The sequence below is a fragment of the Chelonoidis abingdonii genome, chromosome 1 (assembly GCF_003597395.2).
Source record: "Chelonoidis abingdonii isolate Lonesome George chromosome 1, CheloAbing_2.0, whole genome shotgun sequence".
Classification (NCBI taxonomy): domain Eukaryota; kingdom Metazoa; phylum Chordata; order Testudines; family Testudinidae; genus Chelonoidis; species Chelonoidis abingdonii.
In genome coordinates, this window is record NC_133769.1 from 132,062,509 (window position 1) to 132,081,994 (window position 19,486).

General features: G+C 43.5%; 1 long non-coding RNA gene across 1 annotated transcript in view; it reads right to left on the minus strand.

Moving 5' to 3' along the window:
• The window catches only part of LOC142047426 (uncharacterized), a 140,726-nt gene that overhangs the window by 85,640 nt on the left and 35,600 nt on the right, over positions 1-19,486 (minus strand). The window lies entirely within an intron of this gene.

Genomic DNA, 19,486 nt, shown 5'->3' on the forward strand with positions numbered 1-19,486 from the left:
ATCCTGCTAGTGGGAAAAGATGCTGTTGTCTGGTATTCAGTGCCTTCCTCAACACTTTTTGGAACTGTTATATTTCAGAATCAGGAAGAGAAGCGTATGGTGTTTTGTGCCTGCTTTTACAACATCACAGCAGAAAATGGCCTAGAGTGATTATATATGGTCAGAATGTGTACAGCAAATGAGAAGTGTGGTGTTTTGTCATATACAGTAGAAACATTTGATACTGTAGTTGTCACTAAAGTCAGATGTTAGTCACTGAGTATCCCTGCTATGCTTGGTAGGTAAGTCAGTGAGACACATTCTACCCCTCACACACACAAATTAGGCTAAACCCCACTAATATTAAGGGGGCTATGCCTGATTTACACTAGTGTGAGAGAAGAATCAGGCCAAAGTATGATTATTTTCTACCTGCAGACACATGGTAAAAATCTGTCATGTGCCATTCGATAATGTTGTGGTCCTGACTTGATTAATGAGATGGGAAAGGATGTTGTTTTCAGTGATGTACCAAACCATTTTTCTTTAAAGTTACCATTGCTAATTTGGTTGAGTTTAAGATTGCTAATAATGATTAATGTACTGTGGTCCTTTAAAATTCTCTAAACTCTTCAAATATTTTATGTGCGGAAAATAAAATACACTTGATTACTTACCCTAGAGTTTTATAATAAAAGAAGAATGGCAGAAGTGCATTGGATGACTGTTCCAGAGCACTTATCCTCTGGGCACTTGATGCTGTAAATGCTTAGTACTTTCTCTGACTTTTTTATAAACTATATACAGTGTCTTTGTTGACTTCACTTCTTACCTAACATGCGCCCCCACACCAGGGCCGCCCGGGGGGGGGGGGGAAGAGGGGCAATTTGCCCCAGGCCCCGGCCTCACAGGGGCCCCCTGGAGAGTTTTTCGGGGCCCCTGGAGCAGGGTCCTTCAGTCGCTCCGGGGTGCCCAGAAAACTCTTACGGAGCCTGGGCCCCAGGAGCTTCCTCCACTCTCGGTCTTTGCCAGCGGGGGCGTCCTTCAGCTCCGGGGCAGAAGAATCCCCTGCCGGCGAATTACCGCTGAAGCGCAGCCGGGTCTTCAGCGGTAATTCGGTGGTGGGAGGCCCTTCCGTTCCGGGACCTGCCACCGAAGTGCCCTTGAGACCCACAGTGGGGGCCCCCTGCCACCGAAGACCCGGCTGCACTTTGGCATCGGGTCCCGCTTCGGCAGTCATTCGGCGGCAGGGGGGCCCCCACCACAGCGGCAGGTCCCAGTACAGAAGGGCCCCACCACCACCGAATTACCGCCGAAGCGGGGGCCCCCTGCTGCCGAAGATGCCAGGCCCCTGGAATCTTCTAGGTGGCCCTGCCCCTCCCACCCATCCCCCACACACACTCCCCAAAGCTTCCTGAAGGTTTGGGAAAGTGGGGATTAGGGAGCTGAAGTAGCAAATATGAGCATACAACAAATGACATTTGATCTAGAACAAGTTTGTAGGATTAGGCAGACGGGTGAAAGATTTACAGGGAAGATGGGAATTTAGCTTGTTCCTTTTAACTGGTAAAATAGGTAATAAATAACACAGATTTGTTAAAAGTTAATCCTGAAACAATTTGCTTCTGTGTAAAAAAGGCCTTGAGATGGGCTTTAGGGATAGTTTAATACACAACTTTAAACGTCAACTCTTAGTGTTCCATCTACTACTACTTTCCCTTTTGCAATAATTTATTACCTGCTTTAACAGAATGAATATCATGAAGACCTGATATTAATTGAAGCCTTTTCATTGGAATTGTCTCTCTCAAAATCATGTTATTCCATGAAGAATTTAAACCTCAAGTAATTAGGCACTTACAAATACAAGGGCCAGAGCCTCAGCTCCGGCGATGACCATTCAACTCCAAGGATGACAAGAGGATGTACAATTTCTCTTTGTGCTCCCCTGATCTTTAGCCACTCTGTGTCAACTATCATAGACCCCCAATGGGTGAGTTCAGTAGCTGGGGATTGTCGTCAGTACATAGAAGATCTCAGGCCATACTTCTTCAACCCCAGCTATGCTGTTAGACAGGACAAGCTTTATGCCATATGAGGAATCCTCCTCCTAGTGTCGGATCATCTGGCTTAGGGTTCCGTTGCTTTAATAGTGGCTGCAGTGCCATACAGGATTTCTGGTGTAGTCCCCACCTTTATTTTTAAGACCACTTCTAGATTGATCTTTTGGACATTTGAGACAAGACTCAATGAACCCTGCCTGAAGCTTCTCAGTTTATCAAATCCAGACCAACTTTCTGCATCCAGATTGCTTATGTTTGGCACCTTGTTGAAAGGATGTACAATTTGATTGTAGGAATAAGTCTGCAATACAATCAATTTGTTGCTCCAGAATCCAAGCATTTGCAAGTAACGTCTCAATTTTTCAGATCTGCAAAAAGCTTGGAGGTTTTTATTCTAGGCCTTTTTATTAATCCAAAAGGAAACTTGAGCTTGATGCTGTTAATTGTTTGAAGTACAGCACGTAGACTGGGATACATTGGCATGTTGCCTTCCTGCATAACTTTGGGGAGAGGTACATAAAGCTGCCTTCTTCACTCTGACTCTTGAGTCCTTAATCACCACTATTCAGGGTAAAACAAATATTCCAAGTACAAGGACTGGAGTCAAATGCCATACATTTTTAACATGAGGATGGACTGTCTGCTGTTTGTAAGAAATCCTACCACAATGAGACCTGGCTGCCAAAGCTCTCTAAAGCAGATGTCCTTCACACTTACAGAGGACAGACATCTACTCTGCACCAGGTCCCAGAGCAGCATCAGAGCCGTTCTACAACTGCTGATGCACTGCAGTTGCCAATTGCTCTGACACTCCACACGCTTGCCTCTCTCTCTGGAGAGCAAATGGCTGGTGGATTGAAAATCAGTAGCTGTGGCGCTTTGATGAGCCAAGCCTTACCCCCTCTGACCTAAAGCTGACTGCCTGAGCACTTGGGGGTAAACTGAGCTCAGACACCTGGCACTAGTTCCACAATTTTTAAGAACTGAATCAGACCAATGGTCCACAAGGACAGCTCTAGGCACCAGCAAAGCAAGCACCTGCTTGGGGCAGCCCATTTGCAGGGGTGGCATGGATGCTGAGAACCAACAGGGGGCTCTGGGAGCTGTAGTTCCTTGGTTAGCTCCCTGCCTATAGAGCCAGCCCTGGAGCAGGGAAAGAACTATATTTCCCAGCATTCCCTTGGCCACTACCAACTGGAAAGGAAGGAATGGGACCTCATGCAGCAGTGTGCTGTGAATGGTAGAGAGACCATATTTTAATATTCAAAAAACAGAACACTCCAGGGGAATGGAAGCCCCAGCCTGCCATCATCCACTCCCTCTGACTGCCCTCACAGAAACCCCAACCCATCCAACCCCCCCGCTCCCTGTCCCCTGCTCACCCCCTCCCAGGTACCCTGCCCCCAACTGCCCCCCAGGACCATACCCCCTATCTAAGTGCCACTGGTCCTCGTCCCCTGATTGCACCCCTCACCAGGACCCCGCCCCTAACTGCCCCAGGACTCACCCCTATCTAAGCCCCTTCTCCTTGTCCCAACTGCCCCTCCTGAGACCCCCCTCAACTTCCCCAGGACCGCAGCCCCCTGTCCCTGACAAACCCTGGACTCCCATGCACGGCCATCCCTGACTGCCCCCCGAACCTCTGCCCATCCAACCCCTGCTCCTGTCTCTTGACTGCCCCCCGAACCCCTATCCTTCTCCATCCTCCCTTCCCCTTACCGTGCCGCTCAGACAGCGTGTCCGGTTCCACTCAGCTCCAGACATGCTGCTGCATACGTGTGCTGTGCTCCCCACGGACCCACACCCCACCCCATACACACATATACCCAGCACCTGCCTTCCAGATTTGAACACCTCAAAGTTCAGGAGTGCTCAAGCTCAATTTGGGCTGCTTTACTTCTTTCTCCCAAATCAAATTACTGATCCACTGTAACTTGCTTTAAAAAAGTAAGATAAAATTGAGCGAGAAATCTTCCAGTGGTATTAGGACTGGAATTGCTATTTCAACAGCCATTGCCTTTTTGTGTTTGTTTGTTTTAAAAGGAAGACAGTGATATTGCATTGGCAAATTCCCCGTAGGAAGAAAGAGTGGAACAAAGAATAATAAAGGCACCTCAACTTTTCCTCATTTATGGAGGGCAGTCTTACAATATGCATTCAGATATCCTCCAATCACACAAGCTGAAATTGTTCCACTTTACCACAGCTTTTTAACCATATGGGAACAATCCTGTCTGTGTTTTGTGCATATCCAAATTCTGCTGAATGACCCGCCCTGGAGCTAGTTACAGTGACCATGGCTGCGGTGAAGGAGGGTGCAGGTTGTGGGGGAGAGCTCAGGTCTGGGGGGCAAGAGGTGTGAGGGGCACTGGTGGGGGAAAGGGGGAGCCCAGTTCTGGGCGGCGGCGGTGTGGTGGAGTGGAGACCCAGGGCTGGGGCAGCAGGGGGGGAAGAGGGGGAGCCCAGGGCTGGGATGGGAGGCAGCCAAAATTTTTTTTTGCTTGAGGTGGCAAAAAACCTAGAGCCAGTCCTGATGGTCCATCTTGTCCAGTATCCTGCCTCCAACAGCAGCCAACGCTAGATGCTTCAGAAGAAGATGCAAAGCCCCCTACACAGGACAATTATGCTATAAAGGTGCCCCTGGTGGAGTTTCATCCTTCCTCCAAGCTGTTAGTTGTATCCTGAAGCACAAGTGTTTGTATCGATTACAAAGTTTTATACCAGCTCATGTAGCTGCAGAGATTCTTATTTTTCATAAGAATGTTTAGTTTTATATTGAATGGTGCTAATTTATTGCTCTCACCTTCCAAGTGGTGGCACCAGTTGACCTGTCTGGGGCCCTTTGCAGCTGTAGTAGAGGGGGTATGATTTGGCCTATGTATGTTAGACTTACATGTCTTTCCTCCTGCATTTCTAATTAACTGGTGCCTCTCTAACATCAAGGCTTCCTCAAAATAATTAACAGTTTAGCTATTTAATTCCTGTTCTCAATACCAATATTACTAAGGGCCTCATTCAAAGCCCACTGAAGTCAATGTGACTTACAACTCTTTCACAGCCTGTTCTCTGTATTATAGGCAATAAGTTAAACCACTGAAATTACAGATAAACTGGGAGTTTTCCAATAAACTAGTGCTTCCAAAATAGCACTGTTTGTTTTAATAAGCACTAATAATGGTTCAGCTATTTAATCTCTAATTTCATGCATCGTCAACAGATGTAATTCCTGTGCACCTTTATTTTCATCAACTACTTGTTTACCACTCAGCAACATCAATATCACTAAGATTCTGAATCTGAAATCCATTCCTTGTGAGTAGACTCCAGATCCCATGTGGAGCCCCATTGGTTCCTTATTTTTCCTTTTCAATGGATTTACACTGAGGGAGTTTGATATGCAAGGAAAAACATTTTTTTCTAGCTGCCAGACCTCCAATCCCACACCGGAAATGAAGCACTGCTCTTTTTGACCCAAGCACCCTTCACAATAAACCTCTGCAGGTTATTTAACAATTATGTTGCTGATAAGCAAGCCCAAAGTGAATCCAGCTCACTTTGGTACTGCTCCCCTGGTATTACAATGACAACAAGCAAAAACAGTTAAAATTTAATTCTGTTGAGAACATAAGCACTGTAGGTATTACTTGGAACACGTACAGGGAGCAGGTCTGTTGAGTAAGCAAGTGTTTCTATGAAGTTACTTTTCTGAACATATGCAGGCTTTAAGGGCCAGGCTTTAAGGGCCAAACTCTGGCTGCTTGGCACCACTCCTAGTTTAACTGGTTGGTTTATGGATGCTTATGTCACTGTGGTGGTACAGAGTTGCCAGATCATACTGATGAGTCTGGTCCTAAGTCTCAATAGACAAGCTATTCATCATGGAGTTTAACATTTTTGCAAGCTGTAAAACTGGCTTGTATAGAGGGCAAAACATGCCAAAAACAATTTGTGGACAAAATTTATGAGAAAACTATTCAAGATGCAATGATTTATGTAGTCAATGTATTTTGATTATCTGATTACCACTTTTCAGTTGCCAGTGGCAGAAATAATCTCTCTCTATAAAATTACAAACTCATTGAAATTAAAGTGGGAGCAGATGGAAAACTGTTTCAGTTGTTGACATTTTTAGTTTCTGAACACCCTTCAAAGCATCTAGTACAGTTACACTATAACATATTTAGGATAAAGCAACAACATCAACACCTTTCCTCATTCCAGAAACATGAAGGTTATAAACCAATTGGTCAATCTGATGTACACAGCACAGAGTTGAAAAACTGACAAATAATTTCTATTAAAAAAATCACCTTTATCCTGTACATGATATTCTCAACATGTATAATTTAGAATACATACAGCTCTATTCGGTATATAATTCTTGGTTTGCAGAATATTTACTAAGCGTTCACTGTGAATGGACCAGACTCAGTTCATATAAACTAGCATAGCTCCATTAGCTTCAATGGCTCTATACCAATTTGCCAGACTGAGGATCTGTCCCAAAATCTGTAATTCACAGTTCATGCTTGTTGATAGAAACAATCCTACATGACTACTTTTTCTCTAAGCAAATGACCAACAGAGTCACAAATCTAATATACAATTTGAAATTTGCTTTTTGTGTATACTAGAAAATGGGATCAACATGTTGTAAGAGTTTATGTTACTAAAGTTTGAGCCCTCAAATGTTGTCAGAAAGAGAACACAAAGGATTGTGACCACTTTCAAATCTATGTTCTCCTTCCATTTATCTATCTAGGTAGTTTCTTATATTGGCATTCATCACCCTAGTATCAGAATGTCTTCATACTGAACTGAGCATTCACAGAATTCTACCCCCCCACCCTATGATTCATTCATCTCAGAAAATACACATGGATATAAATATAGCATGGAATGAGAATGCAGACCAAACTAAATGTGAACGTTCTCCAGAATCTAGGGGACAGATTAACCTTTCATTTATACCCATGCAACTTTATTTACGTTAATAGACTTATGATGGTGTAAATAAGTGCAGAATTTGGCCTCAAGACTGATTTTAAAGGTGTGACAAAATACAGCGCAAGAGGATAAGTCAGCTATGATGTTCTTAGATGTTTAATTGTTTAACTCTAGCATGCTGTGCTAGTTTTCTTGGAATAGCTACTGTAAGACTGAACACTGAATTTGGAATTTGAATGTAAGTGCTTTATTCATTGAAATAGCTTGTGCTCAATGAAGTAATGATAAAACATTCTGTTATGGGAGATATATGGCAAGTCAATATATGCATAAAACAACTGATTATTTTAAGCATCCCATTCTCTCAGTAACAAGGAAATAATTAAGTTATCTTACAATATCCTCCATGACAATCTATGATGAACATGCAACAAAACCTTTTCCGCCATATTATTGCAGCTGCGTCTGTGCAAAAATTTTGTAAGGAAACCAGAAATCTGGTGAAATTTAACCAGAACTTCCAGACTTGGGCCAGTTTTATGTACCTTTTAGCCAGCTTGTGCTGAGTTTCAAGTGTACTTATGCACGTGCATGGATTTGGATAGAAACTCATACGTATTAACTGGCTCCTATTTGAAGCTATGCATAACTATAGTTCTTGACAAAGTTTTGCTTCCAGTCCTTGAGGGTCTTTTGAAATTGAAATTGATTTACACAGAAACTGGAAAGAAAGTTGCCAGGGGTTCATATAAACCTAACTCCTTCCCCCTTCGAGTTTTACATGGGATATGTAAAAACACCAACCATGATGGTTTCAGAAACGTGTGCCTTGTGTCAATTTGCAATAATTAGTCATGAGATTAGGTACATGTTTTTGCACTCCCACCCCAATTTTTGGATTTTTGGAGACTCCCGCAATAGCTAGGCACAAAAGGGCAAGTGGAAATGAAAGAGTTGCCATTAATTCACAACTTCTTTAAATCTTGTAGATTTTAAAAGGTAATGCTATATGTGGTGTTTGTTATAGATCCTGGATAAGGAAAAGAGGCCACGTTCAGCACTAGCACCATTCACTTCACTGGACACATGGACTGAATATGGCCCATTATTTTTAGTGGTATGCAGGGCCAGTGTAAGGATGTTTTGCGCCCTACGCGAAACTTCCACCTTGCGCGCTCCCCCCACCTCTGCCCTGAGGCACCCCCCCTGCGGAAACTCTCCACCACCCACCCTGAGGCACTTCCCCCCCAAGCTCACCCCTGCTCCACCTCCTCCCCGAGCACGCTGTGGCTGCTTCATTTCTCCTGGTTCCCGGGCTTGTGGTGCCAATCAGCTTAGGTGCTGCAAGCATGGAAGGCGGGAGAAGTGAAGCAGCCACTGCATGCTCAGGGAGGAGGTGGGGCAGGGGTGAGCTGGGGAGAGGAGTTCCCCTGTGTGCCACCCCCCCTTTACTTGCTGCAGGCGGCTCTCCCCACACTCCCCTGCCCCAGCTCCCTCCACCTAAATGCTGGCGGCGACTGAAGATCCAGCCGCCGCAGTCACTGCCAAAGAAAACGGCACCCCCTAAATCTGAGTGCCCTAGGTGACTGCCTAGGTCGCCTAAATGGTTGCACCGGCCCTGATGGTATGTTAAGATATTATTGTTAAGGTTTTACAGCATTCATTGATTTCGGAGTATTTGTATAAGAATACACACACAATGTGTAGTAACTGCTATTTTAAAATCTTAACTCTTTGGTTTTAAAGTTTACCAACAGAGTTTGACAACACAAGGTACACATTCCCCTTCAAAATTTTCTTTAGTTCATCTTGTTACTTTGGACAATGCCACTTTAAAATTCATACAAATATCAATGGCTTCTAAAAATAATGTCAACTTCTGTTTTTATTGCTTTTCCAAAAGGTTTGTTGTGAACATTTGGGTTTAAAAAACTGCTTTTGAGTTCATATAACATTTAGCCTTAAGCAAATTTTTAATAGCCAAGATATAACCAAGGCTCATATAGTAAATATTTAATCATGGAAATGCTTCTTCCTATCTCTTCTCTCATTGTATAGATTAAACTAATTGGTTTAATGTATTTAAACAAGGATAAGTGGGGACCACATTTCTCTCAGTTGCCTTGCAACTAGAGTTTTGGTTTTAAATAACCCGCTGAAAATATTTTAGGGCCTTTGTATAGAAAATATACAATATTAATCCATTATGTCCCACTATTCTCCTGGAGATAACTGGAATTAGAAAATACATGCAAATGTCAGCATTGTTGTACAGAACAGCCCAATAAAATACAAATCAAATATGAAAATGACAAGGTCATCTGGTTCAAGTGTTCTGGAAAGCATTACAGGACTGGGTGATGTATTTGCGTATATGACTGTTATGCCTTTGTTTTTGTGTACTGTGTCTTGTTTTTATGTACTGTGTCTTTAAATTTTTAAAGACCCTGCTGTCTGCTGAGACAGGAGGTTATACATTCAATTCAGTGCAGACTGTGTGAGAAGGTAAGAGGGCAAACACTCTGTGTGTACTAATTTTAGATTAAGAGAACCACAAAACAAGGGGAACAAAGTTAAACTGTTTGCACGTGGAGAAACAAAACAGTTTCCCACAGTATAAAGTGAATCTGTTTTAAGTGACAATAAAAAACGCTGACAAGAAATGTGGGCAGAATTATTCTCAATATCTTTGGGGTCACTTCCGGGAAGTCTGTTAAAGACTACCCAGTAAAGACAGTCTCTTGTATAGGTTTCACTGTATTTTCCAGTGCTTTACCAAAGTATTTCAGAAATAAAATTCACGTTGACTCAGTTGATAGGAGAAGTTCTCTCACTGATCTTATTTACATTATATTATGTACAGAAAGTTGAATGTGATTTGATATTTATTTTACACACACAAGCTTACTGAACTCTTTAATAAGCTAAAACCCGCATTCTGAAGATCTAATACCCTTTCAATCCTTAACATCTGATCTCTATGAAAGTAGACTTTCCCAGCTAGGACAGTGAATATCAAAGTGACTCTAAGGCAGACATCTCACAGTTGACCTAGCAGGCAGGGCTAAAGAATCATTTAATTGGAGGGACTCTAAATATTTATAGTTAAGAGCAATTTTGTAGTAAAGTCTATACTGTACATCTCAATTAAAGGCGCCTTTAGAAAAGTGATTTAATTTCTGATTACCACTTGTTCCCTTTTCTGTTACTAACTGAGGGATATTAAAATCCCGTACTCTAAGGTCCAGAACGTGGCTTAAGTCACATTCACACCCCACCAGCACAAGAGAGATTGTGCCTCAGGGGCTGCTTCTTATTCAGGGTAGGAGAGTGCAACTTTCTCTCCATACTACTCTATATACCAGAGCAGGAAAGAGGTTGGGGTGAGGTGCTAAACTAAAATCCTGTTGAAAAAAGAGGGAACAGTTTTTCTCTCCCAAAGGTGAGCGGAGACAAGGAACATAAGAGGTGGAGACTTCTCGCTTGCTCCTTCACTTCCAAGTGGTCATGCAAGGATGTTTTATGATCTATGTTCAAGACAAGTATTTGTACATGGAAGAACTGGAAGAACTCACCAGAAGTTTGCACCCCCATGTTTCATGTTGCGTTTCCAATTCAAGAGAAATTCAGCTGAATTCCACTTAAAGCATAAATTCCTCCTCTGCACTGATGGGGATGAAAGCAGTTGCTGAAAACATGGCCCCAGCTTTGCTTGAAAGGCTCATAATTAAGTTGAAGACATGGGGTACTTTCCTTATAAAAGGTTAATGTTGGTTTCACATTTGTACTTAAGAGAGGAAGAAGGGACTATCAATCTGGAATCCTTCAACAAATGTACTTGAAGGATCATATATTGGAAGATGTCTGTGATGTATTGTTAGAACAGAAAATACCTGCCTATCTTATTAGCACACTCAGTCATGAGTGCAAAAAGCACAAGATGCAAAATGGAAAGTTTCTGCAAATAAGATGAGAACTCACTTGCAGTAGACTGCTTTCTAGTTCCTGAAAGGGAACAGTGTGATACAAGTTGTACTAGTGAAGAATCTCTGTGCCAACACTGGAATAGGAGCCCTTTTATGAGTAAGCAGAGTTTTTATATGCAAACTGATATGGGTCAAGCAAGGGACATAAACAGACAAAAGAAATGAAAACAACCTATAGCTCGACTGAGAGCACTGACTGTGAAACCGTTGGAACATTACCTTAGTGGGTACTTGTGTGGGAGATTTTTCCACACAAACCACTTACATACTTTCAGCCATTGTACCTTTGGTACAATATAGATAAAGGTACACATTTGGCAATTGCAATATCTCATTCTCACAGGGTGAAATCCTGGCCCTATGGAAGATGAGAGCTTTGCTATTGACTTCAGTGCAGCCAGGATTTCACCCACAGTTTTAAGGGAAAATACAAATTGGCTTCAGCTAAACCCGTGAGTCTTCCACTACCATCACAAGCTTATTTAGCTGGAATAGCATGGCCATCTTCACACTGGGCCCATTTCTCAAGTTATTGATCAAACACAAATATCAGTTGAAGACAATGGGCAAAATTTTGCTCCTGCCTTCAATAGCTGCAGTATATATACATATATGTGTAGGCATGCAGAACCTGTTATTTATTGATTTGGAGGGGAGTGGCACCCAGAGGCCATATTCATGGATCAGGTTCCCCTCGTGCTAGGTACTATAACACACAAATAACCAAGAGACAGATTATAAACTTTTTGGGGGAGAGGCTAGGAATTTATTCTTGTTTTGATTTTCACCTTTTATTCCATCCCTCTGAGATGTGGAAGCTGCCTTATTAATGTAAGATATTGTGTGGGCAAGTGGTGGGATGCAAAGCAGAGAGAGCCTTCCCACCTTAGAGCCTTGATTACAAGCCAGGTGCATGAGCACAAGCACTGTACTCTCTTAGCACCCTGAAGGGCTAGCCCGACAGAGGTGGGGATGAGACAGAGGCTGGCCTTACCTCCATCAGCTGCACTGCCCGAACACAGAGAAGGGAGCACTCTGGGAACACACAGCACCCTCTTACTGGATAACCTCTCTGTGGGCATAACCTCTCTGTGCACCTGGAATCTCTGGCCCCAGTTCAGCACATGCTTAGTTTTACTCACATACTTAAGTCCAATTTGTGACACCCTGACACCCCAAAATTCACAACTGTCATGTAATTAGGATATGTGTTATACAAAGCAGGCCTTGGGAGATGTCAGTCTAAAAGTCTTAATCTGCTAGATAGTAATAATTCATTGGGTTACAATGTGCTATCATTGTATGTGAAGTTATGAAGTTTGGCTTTGTATGTGTTATTGAAATATGTCCTGAGATCGTAAACACCCATAAGCAGCCTTTTGGGTACGACAGTAAATAGGCCAAACAATATTAATGGCTTATTGAAGAAATGCACACAATCACAAAGATTACCCCAGGAACTGTGTACAATAGAAACCTCTCAGAGATAGCACTATACCAGGGGAGGGCATACGATGGCCCGCAGGCCACATCTGGCCCACCAGCCATTTTAAGCTAGCCATCAAGCTCCGGCTGGGGAGAGGGGTCTGGGGCTTGCTCCGCTCCATCACTCCAGACTGGGAACAGGGTCGAGGGCTGCTCCACGCGGCTCCAGGAAGCAGCGGCATGGCCCCACTCCTGCCCCCAAGTGCCACCCCCACAGTTCTCATTGGCTAGGAACCACAACCAACAGGAGCTGCAGGAGCGGTGCCTGCGGACAGGGCAGCGTGCAGAGCCATCTGGCTGTGCCTCTGCATAGGAGCTAGAGAAGGGACACGCCGCTGGTTCTGGGAGCTGCTTTAGGTAAGCGCCGCCCACAGCCTGCACCCCTGAGCCTCTCCCTGCATCCCAAACCCCTGCCCCACCCCTGATCCCCCTCCCATCCTCCAAACCCCTTCATCCAAGCCAAGAGCACCCTGCTGCACCACATAATGGGAACTGTTTGATCCAGGTCACAGCAAAAGAGTTTTTCAACAAGTAGGGAGATGATATAAAGGGGGAAAATTACATCATGGAGGAATCCTCACTCTCCCTACAACACCACACCTGGAAACACCTGAGGAACAAAGACTGAACTGTGGGAAGTGATGGTCCCAGGCTGGAAGGATTTTTAGCCTGTGTATGAAAACTTGGGAAAGCCAAGGCAACTGGTGCCTTAAGAATCTGCCAGCCTGTTTATCACAGAGTGAGAAGTTGCTAATTTATATCCTACTTATCTAGCATGTTAAGCTCAGTTTGCAGTTTTTCTTTCTTTACTAACATAATCTGTTTTGATCTGTTTGCTATCACTTAAAATCCATCTTTTGTAGTCAATACAATTGTTTTGTTTGTCTCTAATACCAGTGTGGAACTCATGCTTGGGACAGAAAGCTGTTTCATATCTTGCTCCACATTGAGGGAGAGGACAAATTTGATGAGATTACGCTGCATAGTTCTTCGTGCAGCGCAAGATGATACAATTTTGGGTTTACTCTCCAGAAGGGGTGTGCACTTGGGTGCTGGGCAATTCCTTAGCTGAATTCTCCCATGCTCTCAGCATTTGTGTGAATATAGCTGCAGCTGGGTGTTTCTCTACCTATGTGTGTGCTGGAATGGGGCTTGAAAGCCTGTCACAGCAGCACAGAGTAAGGGGAACCCAGGGTGGTGGGACAGGCAGGTTCAGTGGTATCCCAGTTCCAAGTGGCACCCCGGAGGGAACCAGTCACACTATAGACTTAAATTTAAGCATGTGATTGAAGTGCTTTGCTGAACCAGGGCCTCAGGGAGGAATTGTAGTACCATCACACAAATTCACAATTTACACTGAAGATGAGGCCAGATATATAGTCTCAAGAAATATGGGCCTGAACCAAACTCTTTGAAGTCAGTCAGGAGTCTTTCCACCATTTATTTCATTGTGCTTTGGATTAGTCCCCAAATACATTATATAAAACTATTTTTTATTCAACATCATTTACCTGTTCCCTTTTACAAAAGCACTCTGATAATAAGTCATGACGTTCTAATAGCAGAAACAGGAACATTTCCTCCCATTAATTTGCACCAGTAACACTCACTAACGTCAATGTTTTATAGCTTGAGCCAACTCAGTAGCTGCACATTTAGTTTTAGACTAAGTAATCTGAAATGTTCTGCATGTCAGGGAATTTGTTAGACTCATTTGTTTTCTACAAAAACTAGAATAAAATCAGGAATAGAGATGAACCACTCTAAACTGGATGAATTACTGTTTTCTGATTTTTAGTTTCTAATGCAGTCTGCTTTTTTGCAAAGCCATTCTAATTGACTAACTGTTAATTTACACATTGAAACAAGTTGTTAATGACAGCAATGTAATTTCTAATTTTGTCACACCAGCTGAGTGCCTAATCCACTGTTATGAGTAAATCAGTTGGGATGTATGTTGGGATGATTTATGAATACAAAGAAAATATATTTTTTCTATCCACTCAACTAGTGTTAATCTCAGTTTCCTCCCAATACATTAGCAGTAGTTAAATTTTATCCACATATAACCTAGAACTTGGAGTCAAATGAAAACCACATTTTATCACTTTGAGTAGTTACAGTTAAAAGTACTAAATAACCATCCATCTCTCTTCATAGGAATTTAGAATTAATAGTTATTGCTTACAGTGATCATTCCTGTTTATAAATTCAAAATTCATTTTATGTAAAACTAATCAACATAAATTTATGGTGGAATTAGCTTAACAGAATGGAAATCATAGTTCCTGTTAAAGGGCACTAGAGATCTTTTGTGAATAATTATCTAGGCATTTTTCATTGCATTCTTCTCTTTCAATTGCTTTTACATGCAAATAGGCTTAAGACAGAAGAAATGAGTAAATGTACCCTCGTGTCAAAGATGTTAATTTTGCAGAAAATAAATCAACCACCCAATGAACTCAAATGTCTGTGTGAGCATCAAGGACCATATGATCCTATCAGTTACACCAACGTACAAGAAGTAACTCCTGATTTATACCAGTGTAGCTGAGCACAATTGGCCCCACAGCATTAAGGGTTAATTGAGAAGCTGGTTTACTAAGATCTCCAAGTCCCAGGTTCTTCTAGATTTTCCAAAAGACATGATGGCTTCACTTAACTCACACCAAAGACTGTAATGAGAACAAACAATTCCAGAAGCCTTGATGCAGTCTCACTACTTATAATCAGGGGTCAGATGCGGGGGGTGGGGAGGGAGAGAATGCTGCTGATACTCTTCCAAGCTCCATCTACAGAAATAAACTCAGTCTCTGTGAGTTATCAAGATGAGATGCTGCTCATAGGAGATTGTGAAGATGTTCAAAACATGACAAGAATGTTCTCTGAGCTCCTTCAGCTTGGGTCTCTCTTGGTGGAACTTAAATATACCCATGGGCTCTGCTACACTCCTTGACTTTAGCTCCTTCTGGCTTGGGTGTCCCCCCCCAGTGCCACCCAATCATGGCACCAAAGTGAGATGTCACTCATGGTAAGTTGTGGTCATCCCACTCCATTCTTGGGCCTTTTTGCAGGGGAATTTTTTTTTTACCAGTCAAACTGATAGAACCTCTGTTGTGGACACTTATGGTGATATAAGAATGCCTGGTTTCATTTCCACTTATGGCATTTGTGAAAGGGTTTAAGCAAAACCCATTGCTATTGGAATAAGTGCATCCACACAGTGGGTTATACCAATATTGTACTATATTGCTTTGAATTAATACCTGAGATCATAATGGAAAAAAAAGCTTTCCCATTGCCCCAGGGTGGACTGGGCCCTGTAAGAGAGAACTTCTCTAGCCCACCTGTGCCTCATTCACTGCTGAGATGGGGCTTGATAGGGATCAGAGTGTTTCCTTATAAAAAGCCAGAGGGAAAGAGGAAGCTGAAGGAACGGCAGAGAGTGATAAGGGCTCCTGAAGGGAAGATACTAATAAAGGGGAATTTGAAAGCCAGAGCAAGAAGGCTGAGCTGCACCCTGATACAGCCTGGGAGGGGTGACTGAATCAGAAGAGGGAAGGCCAAGCCCTTGGGAAGAAGGAGCTGGGCCAGGCCCAGTTTAAAACAGGTGTTAAGATTGTGTGTTTGCTTTGGACCACCAAGGAAGATACACCATACATACATCTGTTTATTGCAGACTTTGTTGCCAACCTGAATAGTACTGGTGAAAGGTGATTCAAAGGGTCCAGGGAGAGGAAGAGCCCAAACCCCAGAAGAAGGGCTATGGATTCCCTTAGTTAAGAGGGAAGGGTTTGGGGCTGAGAAGACCACTGGAGACTGGGCAAAATTAAATAAACTAGACCCCACCCAGAAGGGATAATTTCATCTGAAATACTGTGGACTGTGCTGTTCTTAAGGGGTCATGTGTGATGTTGCACTCTATATGATTTTATGAAAATATGTTAATGAGTGTGAATATAATGTAACTGGAATATGCTCCATGAAAAAGGTCTCTTGTAAGGTACTATTACAAAGCTTATAATCTACCGAGAGTGGTCATCCTGTTTGTATGTATCGTTCTCGTATTTGAAACGAGAAATATGAAATATAACTCTGAGGGCCTATTGTAATTATGCAAAGTGTGGGCCATTAATGGTGGTTTGGAATCTTGATGTCTCCCATTAACCAGGACAATTGACTGTGGATGGCTCTGGTTACTTGTAAGTCTTCCTGTATATTTATGTGCTGGCAAGTGGGTAATGAAGTCTTACAGTGACACGTGATCATGTCACCTGAACTGGAATCCATCTTTAACCTGGTGCTTTTCCATTTAGAAGGAGGAGTGGGAACCCAGAAAGAGACAAAGGATTCCCATCTTGTGCAAAAGATACATAAGGGGGTGGAACAAAACAAAGGGGCGGCAGTCATGAGAAATCCCCTAGCTACCACCTGAGATGGAACAAGGGCTGTACCAGGGGAAGGGATTGTGCCCAGACTAGGAAGGCATCCAGGCTGTGAAAGAACCTACTGAAACATCTCTGAGTGTAAGATTATATCTGTATTCAGTTTTCTTACTGAATTAAGCTTAGACTTGCTCATTTTATTTTATTTTGCTTGGTAATTCACTTTGCTCTGTCTGTTATTATGTGGAACCACTTAAATCCTACTTTTTGTATTTAATAAAATCACTTTTTACTTATTAATTAACCCAGGGTATGGCTACACTGGCACTTCACAGCGCTGCAACTTTCGCGCTCAGAGGTGTGAAAAAACACACCCCTGAGCGCTGCAAGATACAGCGCTGTAAAGCCTCAGTGTAATCAGTGCAGCAGCACTGGGAGCGCGGCTCCCAGGGCTGCACACTACACCCCTAGAGGATGTGGTTTACATGCAGCGCTCGGAGAGCTCTCTCCCAGTGCTGGCGCTCTGACCACACTCACGCTTTGAAATTTCAAGTGTAGCCATACCCCCAGAGTATGTATTAATACCGGGGAGGGGGGGAACAGTTGTGCATATCCCTCTATCAGTGTTACAGAGGGTGAACAATTTGAGTTTACCCTGTATAAGCTTTATATAAGGCAAAATTGATTTATTTCGGGTTTGGACCCCATTGGGAGCTGGATATCTGAGAGTTGGAGACAGGAACACTTCTTAATCTGTTTTCAGTTAAGCCTGTAGCTTGTCGGGGACATGGTTCAGACCTGAATCTGTTTGCAGCAGGCTAGCATGTCTGGCTCAAACATGACAGGGTTCTGGAGTCCCAAGCTGGCAAGGAAAATGGGCTCAGAGGTAGTCCCAGCACATCAAGTGGCAGTCCCAAGGGGGTTTCTCTGATCCAAGCTGTCACACCATGAAGAAGAAGAAAACAGAGGCAGGGCAGTGCAGAGTGACCTTGGCCATGAGAGGCTGCTAAGATGGTAACCAACCCTGTTACTCCTATGGAGACTAAGTCTGGAATAGTTCATGTTCACATTTAAATTTTCATCACTGGCATCCAAGTTAACACCTCACTAAGATGAATAAGGCAGTTGACACCTCTCAGAGCCAATGTCCTAGGTTCTCTGCAGACTCATCTAGACACTTCTGCATCAATTACACTAAGTTCACATGTTTAAAGGTTCTTTGCTACCATAACAACTAGAGACTTATTGGATCAAAAAGTGTAAGAGCTGAGATTCTGGAGAACAAAGTAGGTTCAGAGAAATGTCAATATGGCATCTGAGCACAAACTGAGAGTTTCCTAGCCCTGCTTCCACGAGAAACCCCTCCAGGTAAAGGAGGAGCAAATACAGCACCCTTGGGGTAAATGACTGTCTGTAGTGTGTGTGTGTTTGGGGGTTACTCACTGTGTGCCAGGCTTGTGTTTGTCCGTCTGTTTGGTTGGTTGGTTGAAGGACTGTGTGCTTGGTTGGCAGTTGGAAGCTATAAGCTTCAAAGGAAGGCCTGAAAGCTAGAAGCCTCTGGTAATTGGCTGAGCCTTCGTCAGTGGGTGGGGCTATCAAGCAGACCAGGGCTTTATAAAGCTGTCCACAAATGACCAGGGAGCTTTGCGAACAGGGGCTGCTAACAGGGAATTTCGCAAGGGAATGGGAAGCGGGCAAGGGCCCATGGCTGTTCTTTAAAACTATAAACTAAACTACATTCAAAACTCCTTGATTTAAACAAAACCCTTTAATTAACTGGGAGACCGTGCAGGCAGAAGCCCAGCAGCAGAGTGGGGGCTATCCAGTTTATTGCACTGAGTGTAGCATGTATGATTACCTGTTCTGTAGGCGGGTCGTGTATGTGTGCATTCGGTGCAAGGAACTTCTGGCCATCACAGATTGCACACGGGCTTTGGAGGCCAGAGTTGTGTAATTGGAGGAGCTAAGGGAGGCAGAGAAGTATGTTGATAAGGCTTTTCAGGACACTGTAGAATTGAAAGGCCCAGGGAAGCAGAGCAGTCAACAGAAGCAGAGGGAAACCTTCCCATAGTTGGGACCCTCCTTCCAGATGGTGTTAGGGTATCCTCTTGCACTGAGGTTACCTCTCCGGGGGAGGGAACTCCAGTCACTAGGAAAAGGCAGCTGTTAGTAATGGGAGATTTGATCATTAGAAACAGATAGCTGGGTTTGTGATGACCGGGAGAACTGTATGGTGACTTGCCTGCCTGGTGCGATGGTTGCAGATCTCTCAAGGCATCTGGATAGACTTATGTGTAGTGCTGGGCAGAAGCTGGTGGTCGTGGTACATGTAGGTACCAATGACATAGGGAAGGGTAGGAGAGATGTCCTGGAGGCCAAATTTAGGCCGCTAGGAAAGAGACTGAAATCCAGGACCTCTATGGTGGCATTCTCAGAAATGCTCCCAGTTCCACACGCAGGGCCAGGTAGGCAGGCAGAGCTCCAGAGTCTCAATGCATGGATGAGATGATGGTGTAGAGAGGAGGGGTTTAGATTCATTAGGAACTGGGGAAACGTTTGTGTTGGGGGAGCCTATACAGGAAGGATGGGCTCCACCTAAACCAAAGTGGAACCAGACTGCTGGCACTTAACATTAAAAAGG